General features: G+C 42.6%; 1 long non-coding RNA gene across 1 annotated transcript in view; it reads right to left on the reverse strand.

Annotated features, from left to right (window-relative positions):
* LOC308496526 overlaps positions 1 to 21473 on the reverse strand; it is a 377975-nt gene extending 356502 nt beyond the window's left edge. Inside the window, exon 1 of the long non-coding RNA XR_013993196.1 lies at positions 21336 to 21473. This is a non-coding gene — a long non-coding RNA (uncharacterized lncRNA). The remainder of the gene's footprint in view (positions 1 to 21335) is intronic.
* Positions 21474 to 27913: the final 6440 nt, after the last annotated feature.

Below are 27913 nucleotides of genomic sequence, written 5' to 3' on the forward strand. Positions count from 1 at the left end.
CTCTTAACAGCATTTTGTACTATCCACAGTCCCTTCAGCTGTCTGGATGTTCCTCCTTTGTGACTTTGGTCGGTTTCTTCCTTCTTCCCATGGCCTCCATATCAGTGTCCTTGGAACACTTCATGCTCTCCCTGGCTGAGGAAGTCACTCTTGAATCTCCCTCAATCACTCAATCTCCCCCCACACTCAATCAATCACTAAGTCCTGTCAGTTTTAGTTTCTAAACATTCTTCAGATCTGATCACTGCTCACCATCCCAACTATTGCCCTATGTTAGATCACCAACGTATTTCATCTGCTTCTGCAGCAGTCCTGTCACTCATATTATCTCCAACCTGGCAGCTCCATTCCACACCTCCCCATCCTTCCATCTATGTATGTATGCATCCCTCCATCCTTCCATCAGTACATACATACATACTTATCCATCCATCTGTCCATCCCTCCATCCCTCCATCAATATACCCACACATCCACCCACCCGCCCGCCCGCCCACTCCTTCATCCATCATCCATGCACGCATACACCCCTCTGGTTGTCAGACCATAGTCAGTGTGCCCTACCTGGAGAGCTTTGCATCTTTTTCTGCAACGGCTCTTCACTGCTCTTAGAGCACAAACCTCCCAACGTGACAATGTCCTCTGTGGTTCGTCCTTGCTTATTCTCCTGACCTCCTGTCTTCCCATCCACCCACCTCCACAGTTGCTCTCTAAGTTCCACATAAGGAGTTCATCTCATTCCCAAGCAGGTCACCCTCTGAGTCTTTCCCCTCCATCCAGTCCTCAGCACAATCTGTTATAAGGTACTATCTTTACCACCCCCAGGCCCTTAACGTCAGCTACAGGAAGGAAAAGAGGGAGGGAAGGTAGGCGGGGAAGGAAAATAAATCTTAAGATCAGATTGATGACGTCCTTAAATGTAAAACTAGTAGGTAGTTGAACTACCTAAACCTTGTTTATGTAATTTCAGACATCTAAACTCTATTTTTTCCAATAACCGACAATGTATTACAGTAAGCATATAAATGAAAGTCTTCCACAGTGCAGTTGTGGTGTTAAAGCACCTATTTGTGGAGCAATTCCAAACATACAGTGAGGAAGGTTAGTAAATGTTTCTCCACTAGATTTTTGACTAGCCTTGGAAGCTTCCCTGGGCGTGACTCAAGGCACCATCCAAAGGTACACCTTTGGAGAGGAGTAAATGGACAAATAAAAGCCGTTACATCTGTGCCAGATGCTCTTTTCCATAACACTTCATCCAGGGAACACAATAAAGAGAACGCCTGTTACAGACTTTTGTCTCCATTTCCAAAGCGGAACTCATTTCAATGACTTGACTGCGGTGTGATGTTAAAACGTATGGCATGCCCATTGGCAGAGTACAGATGAGTGTTCTCTGTCATCAAGCTCCCTTTCGCTCTATCTGACCCAACCCAAACAACGCCCTCACCGCTCTCCCTATTACTGAGGATGCCCTGCAAGGCTGATGTTCTCCATTTCTTTATTAATGCATGCCATGATGATGCCTGAATGTCTAGGAGAACTTATTCCGTTCCTAACCTCACTTCTCTTTGCAAGACTCACTTCAAATTCAGTATTTTCAATAACTCATTTTAATAATTAATGAGGTCAAAAATGGCTAACTCATTGAAAACATTATTTCCATCAGCACTAAAGATTCCCCATGGGGTCCAATTCCGTATTTCTAACATGACTCAAAAAGATATTCCCTAAAGACTCACAAAAACATTTCAGCTTCAAGTGGTAGCAAACTGTCTATGAAAAACAAACAAAACTCAACAAAAAGTGTGCTCAGGCTTAGTGGTGGTGGTTATAAACTATTTAAATATGCAGAAGTGCCTGAGTCATAAGACCAAGTAAATCACAGACCAACCTCTTCTCCGTTGGAGGTGATTTACATGGGGACCTCCATAACTATAGGAGAATGAATCTTTTAAAGTACTCTTAAAGTAGTTGATTTTCTAATGACAGCTGTCATTCAGTGGACATTTTCTGTGTCCGGTCCCGTTGTGTAATTCTTTCAATCATGCTAGGGGGTCATTAAGTTTTCTTCCTTGCTGAACATCAGCTGTGTGCCAGGTACTAATCTGGGTGGCACAGTTTTAAAGATGATGAAAAGATCATGACAATTTCTCAAGTTGCTAACAGTCTACTAGGGAACACCTAATGAAAACAAGTAATTAAAAGTCTGGTGAGATGCATAACCTAATAGAGATTCGTTTCATGAAGTGGTCAGTGGTTGTGGGGGAGGACAGACAGGGAAGCAGTCAATTCACAGAAAAGCTTGGCCTGGAAGTGGCCATTCGGGGCACTAGGTATTCACAGGCAGATGGGGAGAGACAGGCATGGACAGAGAAAAAGAAGGAACGGTCTATTACCTTGGGGAATAATAACTACTGCAATGCAGATAGATCATGGTAGATAGCATTGGAAAGAACAAAGGAGATGGGGTTGGGAAGGCCAATGGAAAGCTCTTGATATCAACCCAAACAACCCAGCTTGCACCTTCTGGTTAGACACAACAGAGTTTTCAACGGAGGGGTAAAGTAGGTAGGTTTGCATTGGATACAGTCACTCCAGCAGCAGAGGAGAAGATGGACTTGGGTAGGTGAGAAGCACACCAGACCCAAAGAGCCAAATTAGGAGTCCAGTAGAACTGCTACAGCTAGAGAGGAAAAAAAATACGGCAGCAGCTGTGAGGAGAGCTGCGGTAAACATTAAGAACACAGGGAATTGTTGAGATGCAGCTAAACTTGAATTGGCATGGCTTTTTAACAAACAAACCTGTAAAAACAAGGCTTATTGCAAACAGGTTTTTAAAGATAGCTGAAGTCAAGATCTTGATACCGCAAAAGAGGGAAAACAGAATAAAGCTCAGTGGAGCCAAAGGTATTGAGTTAATTATCACAAAGTTGACCAATAAAATCTACCTCTGATAACAAAGATAATTTTTAATTAAAATGAACTCTATTTTCTGCAACAAATATTTTAAGAAAAATGGATTTCTAAAACAAATATTTCTCAAGGTTGCATTTCAACAGATTTCAGAACTCGTAAAACAAGACTTCCAATAAATGTAGGTAAGTGCTCTTCTCTTCTTCATAAACAGATTTAGAAACTCAACTTCATGATAGTAAGACATGGAATCCATACGGTTGTAACTTGCATTTTTAAAACGACTATTGTGTAAATAATCACCAGCTTCTTCCCTATGCCCCTAACAACATACAATGGCTATCCCAAGATTAATTCTCTCTAGGCTACAGTTTTCCACTATTTCAATGAACCCCATCAAACTCAAATTAAAACTATAATTGCTAGCCATCACTGAATTGCAGATTCTAGGATTTCAGATATTATGTTCGCAAGAGAATACAAAACTGAAGGAGAGGGAAGAGTCTAGAATGCCTCTGGCTTGGGTAACCAGGTAAATGGCAGTACCATTAACTGAGAGAACAGAAGAACATTAGTTGGTAAGGGAATAACAGGTAATTCCTGTTAGACACTGGTGGATATTCAAGTGGAGAAGGTAGGTAAGCCATGGTGACATTCAATCTGAAGTTTTAGAAATTGGGCTTAACGATGTCTATTTGGAAGATATTTACCTAGTCGTAGCAACTAATGACATAGAAGTGAGGAAGTTCGGGGTGCACGTAAAATGAGAACAGAAAAAGATGGCAAGATTATCCAGGACCTTAAATAAGAGCCTGGAAGGTGGAGAATCATCCCTCAGAGGAGCTGGGAAACAGTAGTGAGAGGGCAGGAGTAGGACCAGAGAGTCATATCACAGAGGACGAGGGAGGAGAAGTTCCAAAGAGGGTGTTGTCAACAGGCTGAAAGCTCTAAGGGGAACAAACATGAGAATGGGGAAAGTCTCCATCAAATATGGTGATTAGCAGGGTGTTAGTGACAGTAGCAACATACTTATAGCTATACTTATTTGAAAGAACAAATTCATCAAAATGTCCTTTCCTGAGGTCATGTTCTAGGTTTCTGAGAAAGTGACCAGAACTGTAGAACAGCAGCTTCAGGTCCTGGCTGCTAGAAGATCTCAGGTCCATAAGGTCGTACAACAACAAAACAAGTCTCATGGATCTCCCAGTGGCCAAATTTGGAACAATTTGAGTGTCAAAATAATAATACTAATGAATTACAACTCACTGACTGACACAAGATTTAAAGAGTCTGTATAGATGTAAATAAATAATAAGTAAATGGGGGAGAAGAGGAACCTCTTCTGACAGAATGCCTATGTCTCTCTCGGTATGAGATGATGATATATGATATACGGTAGGATGTATATTTTATGTTGTATTATATCATGTATCTATAATACATGTTTTAATATCTAAATAATAGATATAGAAGAAATTAGAAGGTTAAAAAATTACCAACAGATGTTAAAATTAATGGATAAAAGTTGAGGAAGAGCATATTTCTAGCCTCAATGTATATCTTCACAAATTCCTAAATAGGGCAAATCGTAACTCTAAAGTAAAGAAACCTGATAAACAGCACCTTAACCAAGTGTCAAAGCCACTGTCACCAAGTTGGAACAACCAACATCAGTGTCTCCTAAAGGAAGACACAACATGCTTCTGTCACAGCCCTGTCCCAAGTGCAGAGCTTGAATCCAATTGTTGGGAAGCACCACATAAATCTAAATAATGGGCCTGTCCTCTTCAAAAACAAAAGAGTCAATCAAAGTCAAGAAAGACAAGGAAAAGCTGAGAAATTGTTCCAAATTGTAAAGCACTAAAGAGATATGACCAAATGTAATCCATGATCCTGGGTCAAATTCTGGGTGAGAAAAAGAATCGCTAGAAAGGATGTTACTGAGTCAATAACATCTGACTATCGCTTGCGAATTCGACCAGAGGTTCTAAAACCCTCTCTGTATCAGACATACATGAGGGTTTGTCAAAATAAAGCGTTTGGAGCCCCATCACTGGGGTTTCTGATTCAGAGGGTCTGGGATGGAGCTGAGAATTTGCATTTCTAACAAGCTCCCAAGGAATGCTGATGCCGGGACCTCACTTGGAGAACCTCTAGATTAATTATATGACGAGGTCCATGTTAAATCTCCCAATCTGGATAATTAAATTGCACATGTGTGAAAGAATGTTTTCTTCAGTCAATACACACTGGGGTAGAGGGACTTGACTTAACCTCACGTGGTTTGAAAAGTGTGTGTGTGTGTGTGTGTGTTGAGAGAGAGTGCATGCACAAATAAACAAATGGTACAAAACGTAATGATGAGCCTAGCTAAAGGGTATGTGGAAGTTTATTAGACTACTTTTACAGTTTTATTTAAGATTGAAATTATATCAAAATAGAAATTTGCCCTAAATATCTGAAAATAAACCATCATCCCTCTGCAGGGCTTCGCAGTGGGGAAAGCTGACTGTTGTTACTGACTCCACTACTACGGACTCTGTCACCTGCCAGGGAGGTAAGAGAATTTGCTTCTGCATCTCACACGCCAGTGCAGATAAAGTGCTCTGTGATACCTGAGAACTTCAGCGAGACTATAAACCCCAAGTTTGTGAGAAAAGCTAGGTGTGTGCATACCTTTTTCTGGAGAGAGGGTCATTACCTTTTAAACTAAGAACACTTCAGTATTTAAACAAACATTGCACTACAGAAAATACTGTAAAATCTTAGCAAAAACCAAGCCTGTCGTGCACTCTTAACTCGGTTCAGTAAGACCTGGCTGGAAGGGCTGATGCTGATCGAGAAGCCGCTGTACCAGTGTTCACGGCGGTCATCCCTTCTGGCTAGTGAGTGCCCAGACCCTCCCTACGGGTTGCTAAGTATTTAGAATATCACCTCAGCACGTAGGTTGCCAATTGTGCACTCAAGGCAAAAAGCAAAACACTTCCTTTCCAGACATAAAAGTCCAAACAGATAAGCAAAGTTTAGTTCATGACAAGTACCCAAGACCCAGGGAGAGAGTCAGCCGCCCCGGTGGAGTCAGGCAGGTCACAGGATCTGAACACAACGACATTTTTGAAAGTCCTTCCTCTGAGGTTCTCTCCATCATTCCTTAAAAGGCACAGGAAGGGATAAACCTGTCATTAATGCCTCTGCATTTTTGTCTCTTTAGGCGGAGGCGCAGACCAGACTGTTCTGTAATTATTTGGGAAAGAAAGGGATTGCAACCGCCTAAAAGATTCCGTTTCTTCAATAACTCCTTTAACACCCCCAGAGCACTACATTACAAAGGCCTTCGCACACACAAAGAAAGCATTTCTATAACCATTTACAGCATCACACATCACAATGGCTGCCTCTCCTGATGTGGTACCTGCCGGCAACAGGCAGAAAGAGGGAAGTCAGAGGAGCTCGTTTCCATAATGAGAGGCCACTTAGTGCTCTGAGAGCCTGGCAGTTTTAAACCAGTTGGAATGGACACTTGGGAGTGCAAGTTCTTAGTCTAGCGTCGATTTACACTTTACATTGCACCCCCTTCAAATAATTATGTAACACCGTTAATTACCAGCCCTGTTATTTTGCTGGCAATAAACGAGAGGAGAAATACTGCTATTTTTATATGAACAAACTACCTGGTCCCCAGGCCCTGTGGCGGGGTAAATTCTGCCGCTTTCTCTCTGCTACTGATATCACAGAGGCACTGAGCAGGCTGAGATGGCTTTTTTATTAAACATGGGGAAAATTTGCAGCAGAAATAGTGGCATATCAAAAATTTGATGTTAACAAAAGCTGTCGGAGAGCGTCCTGGGCTGAAAGCCTGGGCCCAAAGATCCAAATAATTCTCTCATGGGGTCACTTAACTTCTCAGGAGAGGCATGTGTATGGTTCCAAACATTTTATTGTGCTTGGGGAACAAAGTTTGAGGGCTGTTCTGAAATGGGCCCTCTCCAACATGAGCAACTCTTTCCTTCAAAATCTAAAGACACCTTTCAACATATTATTTCAGCCCTACTTTTGATACCAGCACAGGTTATATGTCACAGGGCAGGTGTTTTTCTCACCCACCCTTTTCTTCAGTTTCATTGATAACAGAAGAGAAAAACTGAGGTTGAAAAATCTTTCCAAAGTGCCTCTTTCCTATAATGGGAGGAGAATGCAGGTTTTAGAGAAGTGTGACTTTAGCACACAAAAGAGAGCTGTTGGCTGGGACACGCCACAGTCAGTTCAATCAGAAAACTCTGTGGGACCCTAAGAGCAGGTGTTAACCCTGATTCCAGCACTTACCAGGGATGAGACCTCGGGAAAGTTCAGGATCTCTCTCAGCCTCCATCTCCTGTCCACAAAATGCAGGTGACAAGCAGCACTTCACCAGTTAGTTGTGTGGATTAAAGGGAATAGCATTTAGCAAAAGGCCAGCAGGACATTAAGCACTCAATAAATGTTAGCTAATTTTTTTTAACTGGGCAAGGCTGCCCATGTATCTCTCCATTCCTGTTGACTTCAACTACATCTCTTTCTACAGCTGTGTAGGTAAAGTATGCTGCAGCAATCAGAAGGCCTATCTACCCCATAATACTAACCTCTGACAGACTCGCTACTTCCCTGGGTCAAAAAGTCAGAAATCTTAACAACTGAGGCTTCATTTCGGATAAAAGAGTTCTTTTTCAAGTGCCCTTGTAGAGAGAGAGGCACTTCCAGGTTCTGGAGTGGTTGTCTTGGGGCAGGAGGTGCCAGGAAGGACCAACTTCCAGAGAGCAGATCCCCTACTAGGGCTGCAAGGACTTGAGGGAGGGGACCAGCAGAAAGTGCCATCAACCAGGGAACTGCAGACACACTGCTTCGGGTGACAAGGGAACTGGAGGAAGAAGTTTGGGGAGATCGGAGAAAATTGAAGCAAAGTGAGAAGCATCACAGACTGACAGCCCCATCTCACTCTCTCATCTGTGACCAGCCCTTCCTGTTCCAACTTGTTTCAAGCCTGTAACCCATTCCTCATGTAACTTACACCATTTTATGAGGTTTGGGATTAGTTAGTGGAGGACACAACACACACTCATCAGGGACCAGACCTAAGAAATCTACAGTCCAATATGGTAGCCACCAGCCACATGTGACCAATTAAATTTGCATAAATTAAAATTAAAAATTCAGTTCCTCAGTTACACCAGCCACATTTTACGTGCTCAATAGCCACATGTAACCCATGGCTACCATGGTGGGCAGCACATGTAAGAACATGTCCATCATCACAGGAAGTTCGATTGGATGGCACAGTTATAGATCCATAAAATGACACAAAACCACATGTGAAACAATGCCCAGCTAGAGTGATTGGGGGGTGCAGGGGGAAGGGTAACATGAAATAAGATATGGCAGGCAGAATATGGTTTATTTAGATTTTTCTTTTTTCTTCTTCCTCTTCCTTCTCTCAGGAGTTAGATTTTATGCACAAGTTTATTTCTATAGGGTCAGAAAAATAATGGAACATAAAAAACAAAATCTTTTGAGTGTCTACCACAGGTCAGGTACTTTCATATATAGCTGATTCTCTTTATTTGTGATAATTGCGTTCTATAAAGTTGCCTTGAAAACTGAACTAGTGAATACTATACTATTACCCTGAAGGGAAACACAGGGTTCTGTTCTCTCGAGCTTCTGGTCATAACACATTCATCAACAGACCAATACATAGCCATGTGTTATGTGTGTTTCTTTTTAAAGACACTGATGGTTAACTTTATGTGTCAACTTGACTGGGCCAGGGGTGCCCAGGTACTTGGCCAAACACTAATCTGGGTGTGTCCGTGTGGGTTTCCTGATGAGATTAGCATTTATTTGAACCAGTGAACTCAGTAAAGCAGATTGCCATCCCCCATATGGATGTGCCTCATCCAATCAGATGAAGGCCTGAGTAGAACAAAAAGGCTAGGTGAGACGAAACTCCTGCCTGGGTTGGGACACTGGTCTTTTCCAGCCTTCAAATGTGAACTGAAATATCAGCTCTTCCTGGGTCTCCAGCTTGTAAGCACTCAGATGGGAATTTTCACTATCCGCTCTCCTGGGTCTCAACTGGCCAACTACAGATCTCGGGACTGCTCGGCCTCCCTAAACACATGAGCCAATTCCTTATAATAAATCTTTACCCATCCCATCAGTTCTGTTTCTCTGGAGAATCCTGACTACTTCAGACACTTTATTTAGTGTCTCATATTGATTCATGAACATGGAACTCGCAGCCAACACCACCCTAATGACTTAACAAAGCTCCTTTAATACATGTGTTTTCTCTGTAAGGCACCTCAGCCTTCTTATGCTTGGGAACACTTGAACACTATGCTTGGAGAATAATTGAAATGACTACATCACCAACGAAATTCACAAACATGTGAACTATATGGCACTAAATAGACAACAAAAAGGGCATTTGTTCACAGTGTGACCATTTCTATAGCAAACAACCAGTGATGGCTACAGCACACATCTCACCTCACCTATTTGAAATCATTAGTCTCCTGTGTCCTGGTTGTTTACTTTTTTCCTTGGAAAGCAACAAGCAAGAATGCAAACTAGTAAATATTGATCGGACGCCTGCTGTGAGCAGGGTACTGTGCTCAATGCAGTGGCAGATTGCAATCTATTCCAAACGGCTGGCATTTGTCTAAGTGCTCATTGCTGCATGTGAGGGGCATTTCCAAACATTTGCTCAAGCCTTGTTGGTGTTCACTGTGACATTTTGAGAACTTGTTACTAATGGTGACCACTGATGGTTTTCATTCAACAAAAGCCATTGTTGCAAACCTGGCTACCCTAGAAAGCTGTGAGATGAATGGTTTGGACTTGGAGGACCCATGTTGACCACATCCAGTTCTACCAGTCTATAGTGTCGCTCTAGAGTGAGGGAGTGAGCGCCTCCCAGCCTGTTTCTTTATATAATGAGGAAATCAAAACCTGCTTCCTAAGGCATTCATTAAGGCATTAGTCCAATAAGTAATCTATGACACAGGCACTAAACTGTTCCCTAAGGCACAGCTGCTTTCTGGGAGCGTGCCAACCCACATGTGGAATGCAAGGCTCTTTGGGTCTGCAGAGCCCTGAAGGGTTGGTCTGCTGGCTTGACACTGGGGCCAGAACAGAGCTAATGGGAGTAGCTTTGGACTCGCAGCTGGACTTGCAGCAAGGAGATCAACATTGAGGCTGGGCAGAGGAGCCCCTGGCCGTGTGTTTGCTGACAGCCTGGGAGAGAGAGGTGGCAGAGTGGCTGGAGGAGTCCTGGCCCTAACCTGGACTACCAGATGTTTGTGCTTTGCAGGGCACAGCCCTCATTCTCCACAAACTTTCAGCAGTATCCACACTCCAAGTGCCTTATGAGCACTTTGTTTCATAGCCTTTATGGTAGCCAGCTGGTTCTCCTGCTGGGCCCATGAGCACCACTGAATCTGGGCCAATGTAATAAAGGTCCTAAGAGTAACTGGACAGGCCTTTGCACTGCAGCCCCTCCTAAAAGGTCCCAGAACCAACGTACTTGGAGGTTGGTTTCAGACCACAGCATAGCACCTCGCAATTAGCCCCACAAGTGGAACACACAAAGGGCGGTCTCAACAGGCACCAGAGCCCGAGTGAGGCTGGCGTCCTCACTCCTCTGGGGGAACCTCTGTGGCTCAGAGATCCGTCCTGATTCTCAATCACCACACTGAGGTTTGCGCCCACTTCATTTGTCAGCCCCTCCTATCAGTTGCGACGTGGGTTCTTCTTTATATTCTTAGTTATAAAACTTCTGCAGGGTCAGGAACCCACAGCAGAGACCTGGAAGTGGGTGGGATGGGCTGGGATGGGATACCTTTGTGCCTACACAGAGACAGTGCTGATTTCTGAGTGCCATTTGAATGTGCTTAGCAGAGTTCCTGGAACATATTAGGTAGACAGCCTATTTTACTTGCATTGGTTTGAGTAAAACAAACTCTTAGAAGATCCTCACTGCCTTCAGCTACACATATGCCACCGCAATTCAGGCTGTGTGCTGAACCCCATCTAACTAGTTCCCTCACTGAGTAGTACAGACACCATCTTCAGCCCTACATCCCCAGTTCTATTAAGGCTGGGGATATATGAAACCCTGGGAAAGCACGTTTGCCAAAAGGACACATGACAAAGTTAAATTCACTCTAAAAAGGGCCTTTGAGGCACACACCCCACAGTGAGCAGTCACAGAGGTCCCTGCGGAGCAGCCCAAGCCCGGGAGTCCACACACCTGCTCCCCCCCACATCTCAGGGTTTCGCTCCTTTGCTTGGGTACCTGATACCTCAGCATGTTCATCCTCCAGAACTTCCGAGCACTCCACCCTTGCTAAGCATTCTGGAAGGCCAGTGGTGCCCCCAGCTCACTCTGCCTCAGTCTCCCCTCCTCTCTGCCTGAGCAGCCACACTTAGACACAAGGACCAAAAACCCCCTTTCCCTGGCGAAGTCGCTCTTGTCTTTATATCCTTTGTCCTCAATTTTCAGAGTCCTTTGCCCAGCATATCCCCTCCATAATTCATCCTTACATCACAGAAATGTTGCATTAGCTAAGGCCAAGTGCAGAGTCCCAAAATGAAAGAAAGAATGTCTAGTACTTATCCACAGTTCTTGAGCACCCCTCTCCCTGGTCTGACTGCTGCTGCCAACCCTGACCCCACGCCCCACCCTCACCCTGGATTTCATCCAGAACAGCTGGGTCTCATGAGAATTAGAAATTCTTCACTCCATTAGAAATGGCAGAGCTCCCGTTATAGAAGTTGAGTCATAAATACAAATTGTATGTTTTATGCACATTAAGTGAATTTCACCATGAACGTCTGCCAAGTGAAACTGGTGGAGATATATGGGCCACAGTGGGTGGTAACAGCTGTGTCTTGTCCCTTCAGGGTGGAGGTCACATGAGGAGAGTGACCCCACTCACCCAGGCTCAGGCCATCCACTGGCACCACTCAGATACAGGGACATGGTCCCCAGGGAAGGAGTCCCTGTCCCTCCTTCCTAGTGACACTTCAGAGCAGAGGGACCAGCCATCTGCGAAACTCACCACCCCTGAGTGCAGGAAGATGATAAAATGGATCCCAGCTATTATGTTACACGGACATACAACGTGTAACTACACAAACGTACCAGTGCAATGAAGGCATGCAATGAAGAATCACAGTCCCATTCACATTCCTCTTGAGGACCAGAATAGGAAAAGGGACAAACTGACAGACCAGGTGCGTACTCAGACTCTGGCTCTGGAGCACAGTGCAAGCGTGTCAGGCTCCAGGCGGCACCACTGAGACCTGCGATGCAGGCCAGCCTGCTGACCAAACCCAGGTGCACAGAGGTCCATGCTGGCCTCGCCAGCCTCCTTCCCCTGTCTTTTTCCTGTCAGTGTTGGATTGCAAACTGGCCTCATACACAGAGGACAGGGGAGATGGCAGAGGCAGGCTATTCCAGATAGGTAGGTGGCAGGTGTAAAAGCAAGGGAACTTACGACGCACGAGGCTTGTCAGGGGCAGCCCCTAAGACAAGTAGACCTGTGCACCTGCCTGCCAGAATCTTAAAAGCTGACAGACAGGCCTTACCTGGGTTCAGTTATGGCTCCATTCCAGGTGGTCACCAACACATAACTCTCTCAAGGCTGCATCCTTGAAACAGTTCCCCCTGCGGGCATGGTGGACTGAATGCACATTCCTAGGACAGGGAAGGGGGTGCGGAGCCTGATTCCAGATCCAGCTCATGGGATGGTGGCGTCCTTGTAATGACCTCCTCAAACAGACAGTCACAACATCTTTTTCCTTTTGCATCCATTCCCTTTGACCTTACTTTCCCTTATGCAAAAGCTGCTCTATTTGCAAAGGTACAGTGTCCTGATCACACAAATGTTTAAGTGACTGGCGAAGGCTGAGGCCAAAGGAACAAAGCTCTAAGTGTGGAATTTCAGTTCTCAACAAAAAGGTGAGAGGGATGTTTTTCTTCCGGCTGGGGTTAGGAGAGCTTCTCCCATTCTTAAACCTGGCCTCGCAGGGAAGCATTCTACCACTCAAGAGGATACAGGAAGGTAATATCTGACTTAAAACTGTAAGGTAATATCTGACTTTAAAAAAAAAAAGCAATGAAACTGGTGGTTTTATTTTTGTCACTCAGATTCCAGCCTACATTGTTTCTTGTGCCACCTTGTTAATCCTGTTTGAATAAATTTGACCAAATAAATGCCCTATGCTAGAGACATAAGTAAACTAATTATATATTTGAGAAGCTCTGACAGGAACTTTTCAGAATGCCATCAGCTCCAAGTGATGGACTATTTCGACATTTGATCATGGGGAGAATCGCCAGGTTTGGGATGGTGGGATTGGAGGTGGGGTCTCAGAACCTTCCCAGTGCCACCCGCCCTCCAAATGCATCCTCCGTTCTCTCCCCATACCCCCTTAGAGTGCCCTGAGAAGCAGAAAGAGAATCAAGGGCCTGGCCCTTTCTCTGCTTACTCAGCTGACATCAGCTGAGATTAATAAAGCCCAAAACTTATTCTATTCGAATTCACTTCATTATGTTTTTTTTTTGTTGTTAACTACCTGTTTTGAAGGGTTGTTGTCTAATGAGCCCTGTGCTGGGTATTCTCAGCCTGTCCCTCTCTCTGTACTCCTGCCCTCTCCACTTTGTCTGGGACTGGGAAGCTGTCATCTACAAACTCCACCATCCAGTTTTCTTGCTTCTGGTTGATTCTTGAGAGTGGGAGACATGTGTAGAAAATTAGAGTATTCCAGAAAAGAGAGAGTGGGGTATGTATTTATTAAGCCAGGCTGTGGCTGCATTCCTCCACCTAAGACCCAAGTTTCAGGAGGGCAGCCCACAACTGCTCTGTCTGGTGTTCAGCGGGCCTGGGGGCAGAGGCCAGAACGGAGGGACTGCCCCATCACTCCCCAGGCCCTTGACCCCTGCCTACCTTTACAGAGAATTCTTTTCCTTGAACTCTTTTATTTACCCCTTTCGAATGTGCCATGTGTTTCCTGCTGGGACCCTCTCCTATAAATGTGTGTGATATGTTAGAACAGAAATACCTGAGCTATTTATAGGAATAAATAGACATATATTGGGAGAGTATGCAAACCCTTTTCTATGCAGAGACCATAGCTCCAGAACACTCTTTCTCGATCAGTATTAATGTAAATGCCCTTCTGAGGGACTTGAAAGTTTCTAAGTATTTATAGGTAAGAGTGTACAAAAGGGCATACATGGACAACCTGGCACACAGGGAAAGGTTGGATATCTGGCTTCCACACAACCTCCAGGCCACCTTCCCAACATCCAAGAGACCTGGGTCTCCTCAGTCTCCACCCCTTATGTCAAATACCGCCCCAGTGAGGATGGGCCCCTGCAGTCTGGCCAGCATCACAGGCCAAGCTCAGAGTGTTGCTCAAAATTCATAAGGGCCTGCCATTCTCTTTTCTCAGATACTCGCCCCAGAGCACCTATTTCTCATCTCCTGTGGAAAGCATTTTTTGGAGCCTCCTCAGTTACAGAAGCTGGCTCTTTGAAGGGAAGGAACTGGCTTCTTTGATTGTGCCAGGGCAGCAGGAGCAGACAAGCTTTGCAAAGTGTGAACACTGATTTCTGGTCAGAGACGAAGAGCACACAGGTGCTAAGGGTACTGCTTTGAAGGGGTTTAGTGTGGGGGAGTACAGTCAGCAGCTCTTGGGAGCGCTGCATCCTAAAACGAGGGGAGGTGGATGGGAAGGGCTACCCTGGAGGACTGGCCTGGGCTGTCGCGTGTTTGGAAGTGACTTAGGACACAAGGCCCTTTACAAAACTAATGGGGAAGATGACGGTTCTTAGAGAATTGTTGCTTTGTATGTAATGCTGCATCCTGAATATAGTTGATCTCCTTCCAAAGGAAGGGTGAAAGGTTTCAAGTTAATTATTTTCTTTTGGTAAAGTCTGTTTGTACCCAGGATAGAAGACAAAATGTTTCGTCCCTTTCAAAACAGAGTAATTTGTGTCCTCCTGAATATCAAATGTTCTGAGGACGATTGTGCAGCTTATTCCTCCAAGATGCTGTTTGTTCCACATCTCAGTTTTAACGATTTGACCATCATAAACCTAAACACTAACTCCATGGTTCCTCTTTACCTGAGTATTTCAGGGAAATGGGCTTTGGAAGTCAGATTTCAACAATAATCAATTCAGCTATCCTTCCCTTCTCAAAAATCCAATAAATTCTCAGATTAAGGAATTCATTCATTGTTGAACAGTCAATCAAATTGATTACTATATTTCAGCAAATCCAAGCTATTACAAGAGACATCCCAATTTCAAAAATATTAAAATGTAAAACAGTTCATGTTAGAATCAATGAGCTACAGCAATAACAATAGCCAACATTTGAGAGCTTATCATGTGCTAACTGTAATTCTAAGCACTTTACATATATTAGTTCATTTAAACCTCAGCCCAACATCCAAATTGGGAATGAAGAAGATAAATTGTCACTCTTTGCAGATGACATGATGCTATATATAGAAAACCCTAAAGATTCTACCAAAAGGCTATTAGAAACAATAAACGAATACAGTAAAGTTGCCGGCTACAAAAATCAACGTACAAAAGTCCATTGCATCCCTATATGCTAACAGTGAAATCTCAGAAAAAGAAATTAAAAAAACAATTCCTTTTGTGATTTCAACAAAAAGAATAAAATACCTAGGAATAAACTTAACCAAGGATGTGAAAGACCTATATGCTGAAAACTATAAGACATTTTTTAAATAAATTGAAGAAGACACAAAAAAATGGAAAGACATTCTGGGCTCATGGATTGGAAGAATCAACACAGTTAAAGTAGCCGTATTACCAAAAGCAATATACAGATTTAATGCAATCCCCATTAAAATCCCAATGGCATTTTTTAAAGAAATAGAACAAAAAATCATCAGATTTATTTGGAACCACAAAAGACCCTGAATAGCCAAAGCAATCCTAAGAAAAAAGAACAATACTGGAGGTATCACACTCCCTGATTTTTCCTTGTACTACAGGGCTATAATAATCAAAACAGCATGGTATTGGCAGAAAAACAGACACATAGACCAATGGAATAGAATTGAGAACCCAGAAATAAAGCCACATAAATATGGACAGATAATTTTTGACAAAGAAGCAAAAAACATACAATGGAGAAAAGACAGCCTCTTCAATAAATGGTGCTGGCAGAATTGGAAAGCCACGTACAACAGAATGAAACTGGACTGCTATCTGTCACCATGTACCAATATTAATTCAAAATGGATCAAAAACCTAAGCATAAGACCTGAAACAATAAACTGTATAGAAGAAAACATAGGTACTAAACTTATGGACCTTGGGCTCAAAGAGCATTTTATGAATTTGACTCTAAAGACAAGGAAGCAAAAGCTAAAATAAATGAATGGGACTATACCAAATTTAAAAGCTTCTGCACAGCAAAAAAAACCGTAGACAAAGAGGCAACCAACTGAATGGGAGAAGATTTTTTCAAATAGCGCCTCCAATAAGGGACTAATATCCAAAATATACAAGGAACTCATACAACTCAACAACAACCAAACAAACAACCCAATTGAAAAATGGGTAGAGGACCTAAAGAGACATTTCTCCAAAGAGGACATACAAATGGCAAATAGACATATGAAAAAATGATCACTAATCATCAGAGAAATGCAAATAAAAACCACAATGAGATATCACCTCACCCCAGTAAGAATGGCTGTCATCAACAAGACAAATAGTAACAAGTGTTGGAGAGGCTGTGGAGAAAAAGGAACCCTCATACACTGTTGGGGGGAATGCAGACTGGTGCAGCCGCTGTGGAAGGCAGTGTGGAGGTTCCTCAAAAAATTACGAATATAATTACCATATGACACAGCAATCCCTCTCCTGGGTATCTACCCAAAAAAATCTGAAAACATCTATCCATAAAGACATGTGTGCTCCAATGTTCATTGCAGCTTTGTTTACGATGGCCAAGACATGGAAGCAATCAAAATGTCCTTCGATAAATGAATGGATAAAGAAGTGTGGTATACATACACAATGGAATACTATTCGGTGGTGAGAAGAAATAGTACCATTTGTGACAACATGGATGGATCTTGAGATTATAATTCTAAGCGAAATAAGTCAGACAGAAAAAGTAGAGAATCATATGATTTCACTGACATACAGTATATAAAACTGAAAACAACAAAAGAACAAGACAAACAAATGAAAGAACAAAAACTCAGACACAGACAATAGTGATTACCAGAGGATAAGGAGAGAGGGGGGCCCAAGAGAGGGTAAACGGGGTCTAATATATGGTGATGGAAAGAGAACTGACTCTGGGTGAACACAAAATGTGAGATATAGATAATGTATTACAGCATTGTACACCTGAAATCTATGTAACTTTATTAACAATTGTCACCCCAATAAACTTTAATTTAAAAAACAAACAAACAAAAAACTTCAGCCCAAGTCTATGAGTTAGATCATATTATCAACTTAATTTCATAGAAGCGGAAAAGCAGGCTTAGAGAGGTAAAGGTAACAGAGCCTGGACATACCCAGACATTGGACTCCAGGGTCTCACCTCCATTGTTTTCCTATCAATTATCCCTGCTACCTACGGAAGGGAAGTACATTCTCTGTGGGCAGTGTCATGCTTAAATTCCAGCGCCTACCATCTTTCCCCGAAAATAAGACCTAACCGGAAAATAAGCCCTAGCCTGATTTTTCAGAATGACATCCCCTGAACATAAGCAAGCCCTAATGTGTCTTTTGGAGCAAAAATTAATAGAAGACCCAGTCTTATTTTGGAGGAAACATGGTAGTCAATATTCAACAAAGTCCAATTGTTTGCTAAATAAAACAAATACCATTTTAAAGATGAATAGCCTTTAATGAGAACAGTACTTGCCAAGAGTTATGTAAATAACCATAATATTAAGACCTCATTGCCCAAGAGACACACAGCCGACAGGTTCTATAATCTGACCCATTTTCTGGAGAATTGTACAGCCCAGGAGACCACTGATTACTCCATCCTTAGATCAAGGAAAGAGGGTGTTTCCTGCTCTAGCCACCCCCTGGTCAACCCTACACCAATGAACAGTGACCAAGGGAACATGCCCACTCAGATTGGACCCCCATTCCACACTAGGGCTGCCAGAACCTCAGAATTCTCTGTCTGATGGATGCAAGCCCGCTTCCTGGGCCTGCGTGGACTATTTCCCCTACCCATCTTCCTAAGGAGGGATTATGACACTGCTGCTTGTGGGGTGCAGACATAGCTGAGATTCATGAGGCAGGAATGGGTTACTTGGCTGTGGTTCTGAAGCCAATTTGCCTGAAACTCCCAGGTTCCTGTGCCAAGTCCCCAAATGTTCAAATTCTATGTTCAAACCAGGTTATCATGAAGGCACATTCGTCTAGGTGGGAGGCAGAACCCTACATTTGTTAGCTTGATTTGTAACTGAAAGATTGATATGTGGGCCTCCATTTGTACTTTCGCTTTGGCCCCACACGTTAGGGATGAGAACATAATTCTGCATGCTTTGGAGTTTGACTGTGTGTTGGGTGCGTGTTCCTTGAAAATAACACTGAGAATTTAAGTGACCCCAGGGACCAATGCAAATAACTCCTTTATTTTCAGCTGAAGGACATAAGACCCAAGAGAAGCAGCTAATGTCAGGAATGGAAAAGATGGGTGGTTTCAAATAACTAACAAATTCAAAAGAAGGAAAATGATACATTTATATGCAAAGTTAATAAACTACTTTTAAAGAATTAAAATGACCCAAGGTGAAGGGACAATCCATGCTGCCAGACACTGCACTGCTTCTACTTAATGCCCAGTGCTGTCAACTGTGGGCATTGTTAGGTTTCTTTTTATTAGTTTTCCTTTAAATTTATGTTTTTAAATCTTTACGTCAAATCTACGGTTGATAGCAAAAATGTTTTCTAGCAGAACTCAACTATAATTATTCAAATAAAACCAACTGGATAGAGGATGAATGTTATAAAATGTAACCTTATTATACACTTTCTTTAAAATGAAAGCTACCTGCAATGGAATACTTGAGAAAAGAATGAAAATTAACTCTAATAATAATTCCAACCATTGTCTCCAGAAATAAGCATACCTGTAAGTCCTTAAACATCAATTCTAAAGAATACCAAAATTATGATGCAGAAAATAACTGTTCTTCATGTTGGAAATACACACTAGATATTTTTAGAATGATATAAAAAAAAATCCTTTAACTGAATGCTTTCTCCCAGGGGCCAGGAATTTACAGGACTTTAATGTAACAAGTATGTCCTAAAACATTCTTTTAACTTTTCAAAAAGAAAAGAATTATAATTTTTTGAGAATGTATCCAATACCTTCCAAAGAAAGCCAGAGTCTTTTTTTTTTTTCACTTTTAAGATAAAACATCCCAGAAATTTGACGGATGCCATTCTTAATAATATAGACTGAGGCAAAACTAAAACGGGGGTAAACTAGATAATTGTATATTTTCAGGTTTGTCTTTCAGTAACCTGTAATTTTTCAGAAATCGCTGGAGGAAGATTCAGCCATTAGGCTTATAAAGTGTATGCTTGGGGTGAGAACACAAAATAAAGTGAGATTTGTAAATCTTATGTGTTTGGCAGTGTACAAGAAGCAATCATCTGTAAATAAGCTCTGAATTTTCCATAGCAAGGAAATCTTCAAAGTCATGACAGGCTTTGTACCAGATCTTTGACCCTTACCTTTGGAGATGTGATTTGCATAGAGCAGTAGAAAAGCATTTAACCTAAGTCCTGAAAGTTTGAGAGGAGAACGTCAAGTAATGCAGATTAAAACAGGAAAAATAAAGGAACATCGTAATGCAATTTTTGACAGATTATCTGCATAATGTCCTTTAAAATTGTTAACATTGGCTGCCAGCATTAAACAAAAACTGCTTATTTTGTACCCAATTTTTATATCTAACCTTTTTCTAGTGATCAAATGTAATTAGTTTTAATCCACATTCTGATTCCTTAAAAAAATAAAAATATTCATTCAAACACCCCTATCACATAGTTAATACACTTCCTTGTCTTGTAGAAAAGCTAGTCTGGCCAACGTCATCAATCCCAAATCAGCTGGTAAGTCAAGGATTAAAAGGTTTAAGGGATGTTAATGGGAGAGGAGAGGTCCATAAAAATAAATAATGAAACGCCGTTAGACATTCACCTTAGACACTGACGTTCACCTGACGCAAATTCACAGTATTTGCCTTATCGTTTACAGGATCGGGTCACCTTGTATTAGGTAACATTAGTAAGATGAGATGAGTCACAATGGAACATTTCGATGTTTTGCTCTGCAAATTTATACCCCCTTTTCTTTATTCCTCTCTCTCTACTACCTTGATAGTCAATTCTACATTTAAAAAAAAAACAACCAGTACAGAAAACTAAGTCAATCTCACCTCTCTCAGAAACTGCCATGATCTGATCCCCTCAGCTATGGTATTCACACCAGGAGAAGCACTTAAGTCCCTCAGTGCTTATCTAAGTCACCTGCACAGTGTGAGAGGTGAGGGACTGCCTGTGTTCCACGGAAGTGCTGGCTCCTGGGGCAAGCTCGCTGTGGTCGGGAGTCAGCCCCCTTTCTTCATGGAAACCAAAGAAGCTGTGACCACCCACACTGGTCTCAACAGCCAGCAGTCCCAGAGCATGAGAGGAGACTTGAGGTGTTGGTGGATACTCGGCCCTAATGGGCCCCCAGGCTGGAGGTCAAAGACTCGGTGTCACCATACAAGGTGAAATGAACACAAACTGTTGTGAGGCATGAGCTGGGCTGGTTCTGGTGGAGTTGGCAGAATCTAGAGCACAGACCTCTACCAGCATGTGGAGGGTTTAATCAAGATCCTCCAAAAAGTTTCTTTTGTTAAGCACACAATTTCAAAGACAGGTTTCTGGACCTTACCTGACAGAGCTCTCAAGTAAGACCCTGCCTTATTGGCACGTCTGCCCCTCCTCTGGAGTCCTAGAACCACTCATTTCCACTCACTTCTCTCATCCCATCTGCACTGGGAGCCCCAAATCCTCAGAAACAAATGAATGGCTCCTCTTCCGACAGAGAGGGACACTCATCTCTAGGGTTTAAGGTTGCAACAGCCCGAGGAGGGGGGACCCAGTCTCCTCATCACCACCCGAGGCTGAAACCAGAGCAAGGACAGGAGTGTGGGAGCAGCATGCAGCTGGGGAGTAAAAACTGACCTCAACGGTCAGCAGAGACGGAGGAAGAGTGCCTTTACACTCTTCCCTGCCATTACAATTTTCATAGGCAACACTACGCATCCAACTTATCTGGTAGAAGACTCACCTTCCATGGCAACACCCGTCTTTGATTCAGTCTGAATGCCTGCTTGGGTGGAATGTCCACCATGCTCCTAAATACAGCCTGTCATGTGTTCTGGGGCTGATGGAAGGGGCCGTGTAGGGACTGGTGGTGAACATGGACGCCATCCCCTGTAGCAGCTTATGCCATGACATCATTCACTACTGAGAGTGGCATGAAGAGAAAAAAAATGCACTTGGTCATCCAAAATCGGGGACAGTAAGTAAAATTTGCTTTTCTCTTTTTTAAATAACTAGAGAGAAAAAAAATCTGGCACAAAACAGGCACAAAAGAGAGTCCCAAGCACCAATGTTCTCCTTTCCAAACACCTGCCCACTGACTAAACTCCCCTTTTGGGATTGTTGAATCCCTATAACCACCCAACAGAAACCTTTACTCTTCCCCTCTCTTTACCACACATCTCAGGTGCAAAAAACACAAAGCCAATGCAGGTTAAAACAGGAATTATTAAAAGGAGAACTTTCCATCAAGAGTACCAAACAGTTAATATGAAGAAAATTATCATTTTCAGGTTGAAAATGGGCTGTGATACTTGATCAATGGTTTCCATAATGAATAAACTGTTTCTTCCACAGTGAAAATACTCCATGAACTTTTCTTTGTCGTTTCCTTTACATGAAGTTGAAAGCTAATTCTTTGACAATTAGCAATCTTTTCTTTCATATCGATTCAACTTTAAGAATAAAGCCACCATGCAATGCAGCTCTGTCAGTGGGAGAAAGTAAGAAGGAACTGTCAGGGGGTTTTTCTGACAAAATATATAATGAAAGCCAAAAGAATCCTGGCTTTTTTCCAAAAAAATGAATGTGAAATAGATTTAAAAATCAAAATTTATTAAGGTGCTCATGATATTGAAAAGCACAGAAGACTAACTGCAGTCGAGTAAAATATACACAATTAGAATCCTCGTTTTGAAAGGCTTTAATGAAAGTCATATTTGTTAGAGTTGAAAACACATAGAGAGGTATATTAAGTAAAGCATAAAGCACACACTCATGTAAACTAATTGGATAATGACATATATTACCACAACTGTCAGCTTCCAGTGTGCCTTTAAAAGTTTCTTTTGTTAAGCACACAATTTCATTGTTAGAATACCAAAACACCAAAAAAAAAATACCTGTTATACAACATTAACCCTAGCACACATCCTTGCCACATCTGAGTGAAAATAAGCACTCTGCTATTTTCTCATTTTCTGTTTTCTGGTCGTTTCCATGAGGTATATTCACAGTTTGTTGATTCAGCTTCGCTGAAACTGTCAAAGTTTAGTAGTTTAAAATTGCACACTGTGGTATTCATTTCAATTTCTCCATTCTTCAGTTCTGAACCAAGATTGCAGTTTGCAGAGCCACTAGCCTAAGCCAGAAAACTATCCATTATTTCATAGGACCCTCACAAAAAAGGTAACCCAGAGTGAAACTACCAGGGCACAAAAAGGGCCGTTGTCTGCCAAACAATCAAAATCCAGTGAGAATGACATTGTAACCAGTGCTAACACTGCCCATGCCTGCCTATACAATTCTCAGACTCAAAAGCTTTTTTCCTTCTTTTTTTTTTTTTGCTTGTCCATTGAACTATTTTTAGATCCAAGAAATTAGAACTTAAAAGGCAACCAAAAATGATTCCCAAATGAACATCTAGAGCATTCTATCAGAAGGAAACTCAGTGGATGAATTAATGCTTCATTATTCTTACAGCTCTGTTAAATTGTAACAGAACATCACCTCCAAGGAACATCCCCTTTATCTGGCTGGCCCTGGCCCCCTAGATCTGGGTGCAAGAACACCGCAGCTATTTTCACAATCCAACATAAAGGTGGGGCTGGCACACAATTTTGAAATCACCAGAACATAACTTTTTACCAACTTGAGAGAGAACAAAAGTCGCTGTTGCCCAAGTAGCAACAGTCAGTAATGAAACCATAGGTGGCGATTCCAGCCCCACCTAAATCCTAACAGCATGTTACTTCTGCACAGGGGGCTTCCAAGCTGAGTTCAGCAACCACAGATATCACCAAAAGAAACAATCATTCTGCCTCCGGGTCACATAGTGTCTTGTACCCAGGTATCACTGGTTCCTCAAGGACTCCAAGCACAGCCCCAGGGGCCAGCAGACATGCCCCCTGGGCTCCCACAAAAAGGTCCCACACCATCTCAACCACCCTGGCTCCACCTGTGATGCAGATGGAAGTCACAGCAGTTCAGACAACCAGACACTCCCCCCACCCGAAACCCCCCAACTCTCAGTAAAAAAAAACACAGCAAACTGTCCCCCCAACATTCACCCCTCTCCCCATGGAGCCCAAGGATGCCTCCTTCTCCTGCAAGGGAGAGCCAGCAGCCTACCTCTTGTGCCCACGTCCAGCTAGCTGCCTGTCTGGTCCAGAGCTCTAGGACTCCAGCCCTCTGGGTGCTGAGAGCAGCTCCTGCAAATCACGAACGTCCTGTGGCAGCAGGCTGGGTCTCCAGCCGCCGCGGCAGCCGCGGCAGTGATGTGCACAGCTTGAGACCATCCACAATTAACCAAATATTGTATGGCAGCAACAAATCAACAACGAAAACCAGAGCGCAAATCAAGCAAAGTACCATTTCAGAGGGATGCTGAAAGCTGAAGTCACCGAACGCTACATTTCTTCTTCAAGATCATTCCAGCCAGCTCCTTCTGCTATTTTTACTGTACCATAATGCACTAGGTCTGGCTTTTACCCTATTGAAAGAACATGAATATATTATTATCCACACAAAAGAGCAGGTTATTGTTTATGAATTACCAGCCTTCCCAGCAACAAAGGCTATTTTCATAAGAAAACTCAATTTCATTTTAGCTCCAATTTGATTACCAGCTGAAGAAAAGAAGCTCTGCTCCTAACCCTCAAAGGATTTTTATTCATACCATTGAATGGGCTTTATTGCTTCCTTTTCAAAACTGACGTAGAAAGCTTTTAGAGTAAAACATTGACAAAAAATTATTGCGCTGCTATTTTGTGCAATAACAGAGCTGAAGAGGGCAATGATTTCTCAGACATCCTCCACTGTACTTCAGAATAGCAAAGGCTGGAATTAATGACAGACCAGAGAGAGGAGGCAAGCTCAGGTCTCACAATGCACGTCAAATCTAAATGATCACTATACATTGAAAAGCCCCCAAAAAAGCCCACAGCTGATTGATTCACGGCTTTCACAAGAAAGACAGGCTTGAAGAGTTTATTGCACCACAATTTACTCGGAATTATCATAAAAATAAATGTAGAAGCTGAATGTCACCCTGGCACGCTCCAAAAACACACACCCAGGGACAAAGTTCGTGCAGGCATTGTCACAGTGCAGACTCTCGCAGCCAAAGCTGAGGCTGTCAGGGTATCTGTGATCAGGGCTTAACTTGCTACTGACATGTTGGGCCAGGCTTGATTTGGGCTCCGTGGAGAATTCTACCCCGACACACACACACATGCTGGAATATTTTTCCATCTTCACAATTTAAAATGGGAAAAATCCACAACTGGGAACAATGGCCTAGCAGTCCAGAGGCCGAAACCTGCTCGCTTCACACTTGAATTGTCCTGGGGTTGCCCTGGACGGTGTGTGTCTGTCCCCTTGTTTGTTTGCATTCCCCAAGGAAGCTATAAGTTCGCAAGGACTCGAATGCCCACAAGAAGAGTTTGGAGATAAATGTTTAAATAATACAGGTAGCTGTCACGAAAATGACTTTCTCCACATGCGCAGCACTTCTCTTTTCATTAAAATGTGAGCAATAATGGCTAAGCTAGTGGCGTTGCCAAAGGAACCTGCACTTGATATTATGAAAATAAAGTCTACTGTGTAATAACCTGGTGTTCCAGGTGCTCCAACCAATTGCCTGATCACATAGACGCCTCAGGCAAGATCGAACCAACCAAAACTGAAAGGATGTTCTTAAAATCTATTAGCCAAGAGGTCAATTCTTCTACTTACTTATATCTATGGCACAATTTGGACTTACAAGTGAAGAATGTGCAATCTTCTATGTTGTATTGGCAAAGGAACATTTATATTTAAAAACAAACAAACCAACAAAAGGCAAAACCACCTCAGATGGCCATGACATTTTTTAAAGGGTATTGAATTCAAAAGTCAAATGCTGGTGTGTTTGCACTCCTCTGTCAGTCAGGTGATTTGAACTTCACTGTTTAATAGGAAACAGAAAGATTTCCAGTTGTAATACACTGTTTTCAATGACTCTCCTCTTTCCTCTGTCCCTGAACGGCCACTATGCTTTAACCACTAGCACGGTGCGTCGACAATGTCAAAATTGATATTTAAAAAGCCAAATTTCCATCAAGCACTCATATGCTTACAGATTTTAAATGTTCAGCATTGAGTTGACAACAAAAAGCCAAAAACTAAGGCCTATTGCCCTTTTCATTGGGTTTCTTGGCATTCTGCACATACAGCTTATTCAATTAATAATACACAACAGATTCTACAGTCGAATCTTCACAGTAGTTATATTCTATAAAGTCATCGTAAACGCTGAATTAGTAAATACTAACCATGACCCCTGGAGAAATACAGGGGGTTCCTGCGAGAATCTGGTCACATGTTCATCAACCGATCACTTCATAACTTTTACATGTTTCTGTTTTAAAGACACTTTAATATACGGTGTTGATTCATTAACATTGAACTCACAGCCAACAGCAAGCACTATAAGTCACACCTGAAGGAAGTTTATCTAACACACACATTTTTTCCATGAGAAATAAATCACAGCCTTTTTGACTTAAGCACACCAGACAGCACTTAAGCACTATGCTTGGATACCATTTTGAACAACAAAATCACCCCCCAGGAAAGCACAGACATTTGAAAAACATAGCACTAAGACTGTGAAAAAAACATGTTTCTAGTACTAAAACTGAAACAAGAAGAGGAGGTATTGTCTTGTTCCACCTCAGCTTTCAACATGGTCGACTCAAATTTTTTGCCACACTGCCTGTCTTTGAATGACCTCCAAAGCTCTACAAGTATTGATGTGGGGTGGCAAATAAATTTTAGCAAGTAGGCGAATTTGCAAATACAGAATCCATGAATAATAAGGGTCAACTTTATTCTTTTTTTTACTTAAGGCCATTTGATATTGTGTCTAGAAAGCTGCTATGGACTGAACTGTGTCCCCAAAAACGTATATGTTATAGTCCTAAGCCAATTGTGACTATTTGGAGACAGGTCCTTTAGGAGGTAACTAAGGTTACATGAGGTTATTGGGGCAGGGCCCTCATCAGGAATGCACTGAGAAAAGGCCTTGTGAGGACACAGCAGGAAGACAGCCGTCTACAAGCAATGAGAGAGCCCACACTAGACACCAAGTCTGCCAGCACATCCACCCTCCACAACTGTGAGAAATAAATGTCTGTTGTTTAAGCCACCCATGTTATGGTATTGTTACAGAGGCCCAAGCTAAGACAAAAGCAAAAAATGGAACAGAGATATGGCATTTTAAATCAACCAATAATCATTAGTTGAACTACTGCTTATCAACTGACATCCACAATGAGTAGGACAGGCGCTGATTGGAGGGTCATAGAGATGTGAACCATACCTTGACCTTGGAGAACGCTGGGCATGTTTGGAGGAACGGTGACACTCAAGGCTGGTATAAAGGAGCAACGGCTCTGAGAAAAGAAAGAACAGCAATTCCCAGGTCAGAGGGCGGTCGGTCTGTCTAGAGCCGGGAGCCAGGAGACACTGCTGCAGATAAGGAGTCACTGGGTGTCAGGCCTGAATACCCACCCAGCAAGGTCAATTTTTCAAAACATAGGCCTTGGACCCCTGACTTCACAATTACCTGGGAGTCTATAAGAAATAGAAGTTCCTGGATCCACCTTGTTGTAGGGCCCTGGGAATCTGATCTTCTAACCCACCATCCTAGGGGACCCCTAATCCTCCTTAAGTTAATAAAAAATGCTGTCACCAGCTGAGCAGATAAAAAGAGTCAATTTACCTAGAGAAGTTGACCGGTATTGAACAAACTTGCACAACAGGTAAACTATAGGCTCTATAAATGAGCCCCCTCTCAGCAAGGCCAGCTCATCTCTCACCGGACCCAGGCGCACTGGCGTTTGCAGACGCTCAGAGTTTGTAGTCATTCTCATCTCAGAAAAGTACCCCCCGCTGTGCTTGTTGAAAGCTTAATTGGGAAGGCAGGATGTTCTTAGCCTTTCCCAAGTGTTAATTTCCAGGGGCAAAGGCAGACATAAAATAACCAGGTGCTACACTTCCTGATCAATAACTTTATGCTCAAAATAAATACAAAGGAAACAGTGAAAATGGAAGAAAACTTTTTCCCAAGTTGGTGTGGTGTCCAGAGAGCAAAAAAAAACAGCAGATTTTGTCATCAGACAGACCTGTAATTTGCTTGTGGGCCAATTTGTTCCGCCTCTTGGTTAAACTATGAACTCAAGCACCAGGAGCTCCTCTCATTTGTCGACGATTTGTAGAACCTGGCACACAACAGGTGCTCAGTCAAAGTATTAAAATGAAATGTTTTCAGGCATTCTGGAT

The sequence above is a fragment of the Rhinolophus hipposideros genome (genome assembly GCF_964194185.1).
Source record: "Rhinolophus hipposideros genome assembly, chromosome: 4".
Lineage (NCBI taxonomy): Eukaryota > Metazoa > Chordata > Mammalia > Chiroptera > Rhinolophidae > Rhinolophus > Rhinolophus hipposideros.